The following is a 9,224-nucleotide window of genomic DNA, read 5'->3' as shown; positions in this document are numbered from 1 at the left end:
TCCTCATAGGTATTATTTATCGTGGATAAAACGATTTTCTTTTTTTCCCATTTCTTAACAATTTAAAATTAACGTCAATTAAATGATTACCACCTGCCATTGTTTTAAGACTGCCAACAATTGCCAACGATAGAAGAGGGCTCAATGGCCGTGGCCATTTTTGGACTCCATTAATCTCATTTTTTAAAAACTTAAGGCTTCATTTAAAAATATAGGAAAATACTTAAATTTTAAAGATGAAATACATAGATCTCTCTATGTAACATTATAGTTTTTAGCTTAACAGTTCATATCTTAAAATTTTGAGAAGAGCTGGTGGTTAATTTGTTGACCATACAGTCTCATTTCATTTAAACAAATGTAAAATATCGTGCTTACATTTATATGCTACGTTTGAATTGTACAAATCTGGGCAAGGCGTCGTATGTTCTTTGCACGACTGGTAGAGATTCATGTCCACGCTGTTTTCCTCTTCATCATAGAATGGACAGTGTCCACCTGATGATGAAACAAACAATGTGATGTTTCAATATATCAAATGCAAACTTACACTGAACTATTAAATATTCTACGTTCTCTTTTAAGTTGGAATTACAATTTTGTGGGGGAACGATTTTAACTGTTCAGTCAACATCAAGTAAACGATGCATCGTAGCTATAATCTGGTTATTGCATACGCAATGTGTCCTGCTAAAAATGAATGATAATAATATTTCAAAGGTTTTTTTAACATATGCACTAATCATAATCATGTCGACTCACCAACTATATTTTGTTTTGGAGCACATACTTCCATAAAACGTTCATGGTATCTGTCCGGTAGACAATGATATTCAAATCCTTCTAGAGTTGTGCAATTCTGGTTAACCAAATGACACTGTTTTCTGCTCTTACTTCTGATCCACTCACTAATGTCTTTTGGACATCTATTTACGACTGATATGGTTGGAATGGATTCAAGGCAACCTTCACATGACTAAATAATAAATGCAACAATCTTATTTGATTATCTGTTGTTTTTGTATGTGTTTTTTTCTTCGTTTTTTTCTAAAAGTTGAGTCTTTTATTCATCATTCAAATCCACCCTCAAATAAATGTTTTCAATAAACTTTAAAATTGATAGAAGTATATGCATCCAAAAGTCCATATGACCTTTTCCATGCACAACATTAAGTTGACCCTTGCCCAAACTTTTTTATGGGTTTTTTATTTCAAAAATTATTGTCTAACAAGTTTTAGCAAACACCTGCGATTCTTTAAAGATAGTAGCAAAATGTTTTCATAAATCACATTATAATCTACACTATGTGCTTTATCCTTAGCAATTCAAATATTTGATGAAATTTTCTTCTATACAAGTGTGTATTCCGAGAAAGATTTATCTAGCTAGAAAAAAAATCTACCAAATATATACAGAACAATCTTAAGAAGGATTTTAAAGAGATAAGAAAAATCAATGTTTGGCTAAGTAATGAGACTTCTAGGTTTCAGTCGATTAAATTATGGCCACAAACATTGATTTTATGTCCCTTTAAAACAATCATGGTCCACTCGTAAAATACTGACTATATACGACGAGAATCGTTGATAAGGTAATAGGTAGGGAATACAGTTTGAGAACAAAATTGTTTGTGGTAGTTTACTCTTTATTAGCTCTGTTACTTCTTGTTGAATCGAATGTATTGTATCGTAATTGTTCAAACATAGATTATGTACAGTGACAAAGCGTAAGAGGGGCCATATAGCACAACCATACATACCAGAAAATAATAAAATTATTTAAACTGAATTGAAATTATAAATAATCTAAAGTTAATTTTGGTGACTAATTACAGCAACCACTGATGTGATTGAAAGATATGTGTTATAATTAAACTCTGTTTAAACAAAATAAAAGAAATGTCTTTTTCTTTGTTTTTGCTCATTAATATAGTGCTGTAAGATAGTGAAACATTAATCTGTCAAAGAAATCTCAAACTATTAGTAGAACTTACCACTTTAGGAACGACATAGATACATATAAAGACGAGTGCAGTCTGCATTTTTTCTAATTGACGTGGTGATACTTTGTGTACCTTTATTATCAAAAAAGATGCCAATTCCAGACTGAAAGATTAATGAGAACCTTTTAAATATCATTATCTTTAGATTGACATTGTTTCTTGTGCTTTTTTCAGAAAGATTAATATTGAACACGATATACTTTTGAGATCGTTTTCAAATATACATGTACATTTTTTTTACAAAGTTCCTATACAATCTCTTACTAATAATAGACATACCTTTTGAGGTTTTAATACAACTTTGAACATATCTATATAATGTTCTCCTTTATAAGAAAGAATATCGATTTACTGCTATCGTGGGTCAAATGATTACTTTCTTCAAACATTACAACGCACCTTACGGCGCCACTAAATGGTTATTGCATAATAAAAATACGAACGTATTCCATATATCTGTTACACTGATAATCAAAGTACTGACAGAACCGAAATGCGGTTAGCACATGTGTTCGAAATATGCATGTGGTACTGTGTAGTTTATGCACGATATCAGAATATATTTCACAAAGTAATAACATATTGGACGATAAAGGCTCACTTATTAAATATAATTAGGACCTTTTTATCACTATAATCATCAAATCGTAATATAATGTTATCTTAATATAAACTATAGAAGTCTTCTGATGTGTGTCCATATATAAAACAATGTTTTTATTTAAAAGAGAGAACCATCAATTCCTTTTTCTAGAAAATATTTGTTTTTCTTCAGGCTACGTCAGTGTTGTCATCTGATATAATCGTCATATTCAAAAGACTTCTTAAATGCAAAGTCACATAAGTTACTTGTCTAAATGGAGTGTGATTGTGAGTGAAAGATTCATTTGCTTGTGAGATGTTTATAAAATTGTAGCTAAAATGCTTTTATAAATTTAAATCTTTTCTTGATTGGCCAAAATTAATTAAATACAGGATCTGTTCATACAAATTAATGATGTGTCATTTACGCGTCTTTCTATACATCGGCTAACTATTTTTTTTTTTTTTGTTGTTAATCTCCAATATTTTAAAAACAATGATTTTTTTTTTTTTAAGAAAATAAAGTAATTATTCACGTTCTCTGCCATTATCCTCGAAGAAGACAATTGCAGAATAAATGATCAATTAAACAAGTGATTGTATCTAATTTTATCATTTGACGATGCATATGGAACCCGTGTTCTTTTGTACTTGTGTGATTTCTTAAAAGACCTATGAAAATATGAGTACTTTGCAATGTTTTCCCTAGTTTATATTAGATTACATTTTTTACAAGCTATGCAATTGTTCTTGTTTTTTTTTAAGTTAAACAGCTATCATAATATTCCAGAATTTATTTTGTTTTTTCAATTACAATAAACTGAAACGTTAACTTTTTTCAACTTGTTAAAAAGTATAGCTATGTCTATGATATTGTCATAAAAAGAAATGAATAATTTTATGTTTTGCATGATGGAGCAGTATGCAATTTTAATTTTATTCTCACGCGATAGAGGAATAATGCTAAAAAACTAGCATATAATATTACGTAAAATATGATAAAATAATGATTGTCATCATGATAGACCAAAACTCCAAACATTTGTTTTCCTGTTGTCACCACATATACCATTTTAAAGCATACTCGTTATTAGCATTATCAGTTGCTTTTCTGAATATGAATCGATACTGTCTTATTTACACTCAATTTTACATTAATCTACTAGTTCTTGTGATAAAGTATGGAATTATCATTTCAGCTGAAGGTAAGTGAACCTTAACGTTTATAATAAAATGTACAGTTTATTCAAGAGAGTTGATATCTTACATGTAATAAGTCACTTTACACACTGGATATATCATTTTTGTTGAAATTGAAAACAAGATTGCAACTTATGCATAATAACAGTTAAGCATTTAGCGTATGCAACTTAGAATTTGTGTGATAATAGTATGTTTACATGTGAAAGTATTTTAATATGGATTTAAAAAAATAAATAAAAAAGTTTGTACCTGTATACGCGTACATGTAAAACAGTTGCATTCAATATACATTATGTTGCATTATAACGGTTAAGCATTAAACATTAAAACAGTTGCATTCAACATTTGAAACATGTATAGCTTACTCATAATGAAATACTTCAATTACTTTTATAAAGCCAGATGCTCAGTCGTTTGCAATTTTTCCTCTCTATACTTAAATCAATATCAGATACACACTTATAATTTGGTTTTAACAATGCTACATCTAGTTGCGTACAAGTTCAAATGCTAGCACGAGTAGATGTCATGTACTTAAGTCATGTACTTAAGAAACTTTTAAAAAGTTTAACATGATATGAATTTTGTTGGTTACGTGATCAAACCCTTTGAAGCCCAACGGGTTTCTCATAGGATTTGCTTACGTACGAATAATACGAAAAAGTCCATATGCCGGTGAACTTTTTAACACTTACTAGGGTTCGGAAATTAATGAGACATTTTCTCTTCTATTCTTTTAGTAAAAAAATTAACTCTTGATATTTCACCAAACGTAATTAAGGATAGAGATTATCAATGTTAAAAGTTTCTTGTCCATGGCATGGAGAGATCATTCCTGGTATGCCGACCAACGTGCCTTCATCTAGTGACCCGGCGCAACCGCAAACTATTTATCAGCGTCATTTTAACGCTGCTTATTGCTCCTGTATTTTAAACACCTTACAAACTAACAACAATAAAAATTATTATTTATTTCTTATTTATCTTTATTTCAAGATGTCTTCATTTAAATTTTCTCTCATTCTTGTTTTTTAGGGGGAAAATCGAGTTATTGTTACCCGAAAGTCTAATTACTGTGAATGTCTCCTGTAGTTATTAGTCCCCTACCGTATTTCACCGGAGGGGACTATAGCTTTCCTCTGCGTCCGTCAGTCCGTCCGTCTGAAATGTCAAAGTACAGATCAAGTACATTTCTAGGACCATTCCTTTTATTGTATCTAACAAACAAATAAGTTCTGTAAAATATTGTCAAGCATTGTGTTGTAAATTTCATCGACAGGGTTTTATGTATTATTACAATCGGGTTCGTTATTGGGTTGGTCTGTTGAGAAAAAATGATATTCTGCATAACAGTGCATTGTCTTCACAAATTTCTACAAACCGGTAGTGGACGTGTATTGCTTATGCAATACTCTCAGAATGCTTGTTTTTTTAATATATGTTTTAGAACTGTTGACAACAGTTAGTGTGTCAAAAGTACTTGATAATTAATCCCTTTGGCCTAATTCTAGTTAAACAATCAGTGGAAAAAATATGAAGAGCTTAAGCCGTATACCTGTCTTGTCATCGTATATTTTTTTAGCAATTGCGTGGCCTTAAAAGGTCTTCTTCTGAGATTTCCACCATATTTACGGTTGAAAATGCTAAATCGTTCAGAATCGTTCTACTTTGTCCCGAGTTTTTGCTTCACTTTTTGCTTGATATTTAGATAATCATAAAATTGTATAGTATCACTTTTGTGCTCAAACAATGTTCATTATGTTCATATCATCTGTTTTGAAACACCCGTCTACCCTTTATATTTTCTCTCCTTCAGAGACGAAAAAAATTTAGGTCACGGCTTTTGTAGGCATTTATAACAAGAATTAAAAATATATATATTTTTGCCAAAACGGTAGGGTTAAAAAAGATGTATACAGGATTTGTAAAACATACGACTTGCTTTAGATTACAGAGTCGAAACAGTCAAAAAAGATGATACATTTAAACCTCTTTAATACAATAATTAGATCTACAAAAACCATAGAGAAAAAAAAATAATCGGAAGAACTCTTGCTCAGATGTAATGCTTACATAGTGAAAGTGGAGTACCAGGATAGATAGTTGCGAAGTATTTGAGACTGTTATCATCCAAAGATAATTATGACGCACATTTTAACGATCTAAAAACAAATACACATACCTGTGAAAGAATAGCTATTAGAATAGATGAAGGGGAAAATATCCAAGATAATTTCATCAACACGTCATTTTTCAATCAGAAAAATTTACAGGTGTCTTACTGAGATTAACAAAGAAAGATGACATATATTCTCCATTCGGGGGTCTTTCGGAATTACTCACATAATTTTTTAACGTTATCATCCGGGTTTGTTGTAATTAACAATCTCTGTTGACATCACATTTCTTAGCTGCGTGATGAAACCTGACTAGCTAATAGAGGTGTTTTAAAGGAGAAATTTTAGGATGCTATTGAATGAACATAGCATGACCCCTGAAATTTTCATAAATATCGAATGACAAATATAAAGTTTGACAATATCTGTGTTCCGTGTGGTATTTGTTTTGAAAAAAAAAATGTTATAAATACCTTCAAAAGCTGTTACCTAAATTTTGGAGGCGACTCCCCCATACTTTTTGGCGACTCTCCTGCGTAATAAAGGTTATATATTGTACGTTGACTTTTTGTGCTTGAAGGGATAATGAACAATTTTAATCATTTTATTTAATTAAATGTGTACTGCTATATAACATCGAAAGTGTTTAAAAAGCCAGTCATTTTGCACCTAACAGTTTTTTATCTTTTCTTGATGAAAAGAAAAAAAAATGTCAAAACATCTCCGGATTATAATTCATTTTGTTTTCTATTATATTAAAGAGAAAGTTTATGGATATGGAGATTTACATCAACATTATATTTCTGCGATACATAAGGAGAGAAAATATATCGTGTTAAGGGGATGTAACCAGTGAAGACGACTTCTTTACCAAGGTGTCCAAGTAGCGTAGTGCACAATGTACTTGCTTGGCACCGCTGCGACCCGAGTTCGATTCCCGTGATCGACAGTGGCTGTATGCGATAGGGTATTATCGCCCGCTTGGACACGTGGGTTCTCTCCGGGTACTCCGGCTTCTTCCCACACCAATGACCCTCGGCTTCTTCCCACACCAATAACCCCCTCGCGCTAACATCCTTGCTAACGATATATATTTATATAAGTTGTAGAACTTGCTTACCAATCGTTGTAAAAAAAATAAAGTTAACTTCAGTTCAGTTCACTTCTTTACCGATGCTTCAAATGCATTTAGTGTGTTCCTATCTGTCATTTAAAGATCTTAACGTTTGTCTAACCCCGCACGTGGTCGATGAGAACGTGTAATAGAAGAACAAAGTAGGCGTCATTCTTTTCACAACATAACAGACATTAAAGTACATTACACAAAGTTCCAAATATCAAGTGGTTTAGTCGTATCTCAGTCAATATTTGCAGACATGTCTTAATTTGATTTTTGTTTACAATCAACTTCATAATTTGACATGTCAACTCATTAAGCAAAAGAATGAACGGACAAATAAATTCTTATTAAGATATGTTTGAATTTTGAGTAGAGTGTAGTGTTGGCTTTTACGGACATCCGACTCGCTGTAAGACATGTCCCCCTCCATCATACGGAGCTGGTTGTCAATCTACATGTAACTGTAGACATGACTTGTGTAACCATGTGACGGGATGTCCTGTAACAGTATCTGAAAACGGTATATATCATTATATTAAATTGATATTAAGGATATTCTTTGAAGATATTAAACAAAAGCAAAAAAAACAAAAACAAAACAAAACAAAACAAAACAAACAAAAAAAACACAGAAAATGTCAAAGTACTTTTATAAATTATGTTTTACAGTTGGTCCAGCTACAACACGTGAGGACTCAGAGGAGCATATTTCGATGAGTAATATGATTTTAAAAAGTAGAAGCACAAGCCTTGTTGATCTTGTTGTTAACTCAAGTGTGCGCACCAATTCGAAGCAAACACCATTGAATATGAAAAGCATGTCTATTATTACAATTGTGTCCATTGTGTTGGGGGGTATTGGTGCAGTTCTTCTTCTTGTACATTTGATTTTAACTATAAAACCCGTTTGTAGCCAGAGTAAAACTATATGATAAAATGGTAGAGAGAGAGATAGAGAGAGGGAGATGGAGAGAGAGGGAGGGAGAGAGAGAGGCACTTATGCATGTACATTTAATACTTAAGGTATCCGATCCATATTAGGACCAAATTTTTTCAACCTTGAATACTCATCATGTATTTAATACTTTGATATTTAAATAAAGCATTTAAGAGTAGAAAAAGGTTTACCGAGAGAAATTTTCAAAAATATTATTAACTAAGCAGTAATTATTTATGAAGATTGCATTAAGGTCTATGGAGACAAGCACATTTTTTAAAATGAAAAAAATAATTACTAGGAATATCAAAAAATGCTTTGGTGGAGAGAAGTACTTTATCATTAGAAATACAAACACTAATAAAAATAAATTTTATAGCGTGTATATTTTTTTAGAATCAATTTTTTTTAGAATAAATGCAAAGGGGGACAACTCTTCAAAAAAAGGGAAAGGTCATTAATTAGCACACAGTCCACTTTTACATATTAATACTTAAAAAGGAAAATTATGTCCAAGTATACTGAGTATTAAGCCCATACATATCTGTTATTCATTGAATCTGAGTCTATTATGGATCGGATACCTTAAAGGGTACATACCGGTATATACAGTTGATCATGAAAACTGGCTGATTTGTATTATTTTCAATTTATTAAGTCCAATGTGCTTCCTTACAGTATTTCTAATATTAAACCTAACTTATACATGTATGCATATATTTTGTCGAGATACAAGTATGATACAGAGCCCAAGATTCTTTCTTAAAGTATCTTAACACAAGATTAATAATATTTTTTATTGAGTACATACATGTAGGAATTATATTGTTACTGTTTTATTACAATTTAACGTTTGACAACTTTTTTTATGAATGCAGTTCACTATCTTGTTATGCTAGTTGCTAATCATTTAGTTAAAAAAAAAGTTTTTTTTTCTTAACAAAATAACTAGATTTTGACCCGTGCATGCACGGGTTGACGTTGCATATGCTATCGGAAATTTAAGAAATAGATTCAATATCATCGACACACAGTATTGTTGACATTAACATAACCAAGCTTTAAGCCTAAAATAATGCTTTAATTTCACTACTCTCTGCTTGGTTAGAATAATCTGTGTTTCGAGACATGCCTTCACCACACCCGTTATGTAGCAAAGAATTGCAGAATCGCTCAGAAACGATTTTGAAAAAAATAATGAAGTTGCAATGAAAATAACAGTTAAATTATTGATAAAAACCATTGTAAGGCTGTAAAACCCC

The 9,224-nt window shown here is 31.3% G+C and overlaps 1 long non-coding RNA gene across 1 annotated transcript; it reads right to left on the bottom strand.

The window, feature by feature from the left end:
- Window positions 1-378: 378 nt before the first annotated feature.
- Window positions 379-2,108, bottom strand: LOC136271333 (uncharacterized). The gene is made up of 3 exons (XR_010709250.1): window positions 1,995-2,108; window positions 763-976; window positions 379-498 (listed from the first exon to the last, which is right to left on the bottom strand). It is a non-coding gene; the product is annotated as an uncharacterized lncRNA (long non-coding RNA).
- Window positions 2,109-9,224: the final 7,116 nt, after the last annotated feature.

This window comes from Magallana gigas, chromosome 9 (genome assembly GCF_963853765.1).
Source record: "Magallana gigas chromosome 9, xbMagGiga1.1, whole genome shotgun sequence".
NCBI lineage: Eukaryota > Metazoa > Mollusca > Bivalvia > Ostreida > Ostreidae > Magallana > Magallana gigas.
Note: the sequence above shows the minus strand (reverse complement) of the source record. Positions and strands in the feature narration are given on the sequence as shown.